Genomic DNA, 967 nt, shown 5'->3' on the forward strand with positions numbered 1-967 from the left:
TGAACCACCTTTCAGCTGCCTTGGTTTACGTGAGTGTCCCAGAGGCCTGTTCTCCCCGCGTCCCTGTTGGTTCCCGTCCCCTTTTAAGAGCTGATATTTACTATTTAAAGAATTAACACCACAGTACAACGGTGCCATTTCTCGAGGTTGACAACTGACATATAAATGCAACCTTTTATGATTTGGTCCACGTGAAGTATAGTTAGTAAGATTTTTAGATTTTGATATTCACCTGTTCTTCTTTTCCTCTTTTGTCTTACAAACTACAGAATTTGATAGCTACAACCAATTCAAAGAGCTTGCATGGGGACGTTCTTAGGCCTATTAAGTTGGGCCTAAACGTGGATGCATCCGGTGCGCGTGTATGTGACTTGTACCATAGGCCTAGATTCCTTTTTTTAAACCACAAGCGTGAGAAACACTTACAGTTATCTTGGAAAGGAGAGCACGGCATGAATCCTCGTGCAAAGAAGGTCAGGCGCTGCATTGCATTTTATTTTTGTTCGGAAGAAGCACTTTGTCTCGAGTTCTTTGGTCATGACTCCTCCACGAAGTTACCTTCAAGTACTTCGGCCTTCCCGCCCCGGCACGTGCAGGGTCCGAGGGGAGAGCGAGGGTGGTGGTAATAAGTCAGGGTAGACAGAGGCGTGCCAGGGGCGCCTCCATCTCACGGGGAACCTCCCTAACACGCGGAGGGGGGCGAAAGAGGCCGTGTGAGATGAAACTGAGAAGCTTGGGCGGACGGGGTGATAAACTCTGTCGTTCCCCTTTCCGTCTGTCTGGAGTCTCTGTCTCTTCTGAATCCTCTGTTTCCAAGGCCTCCCGCCCTCAGAGCACCACCAGGTATAAAAAGGATGGAACCCTGAGGTGCAACAGGGACAAGGATGGGGTATTGGGGTTAGTGCGACCCTGAGCTACGAATGGGAATGTGGAATGGTTGCACCGTATTGTGGGCACGAAAAGGCTA

This window comes from Penaeus monodon, chromosome 20 (assembly GCF_015228065.2).
Source record: "Penaeus monodon isolate SGIC_2016 chromosome 20, NSTDA_Pmon_1, whole genome shotgun sequence".
NCBI classification, from domain to species: domain Eukaryota; kingdom Metazoa; phylum Arthropoda; class Malacostraca; order Decapoda; family Penaeidae; genus Penaeus; species Penaeus monodon.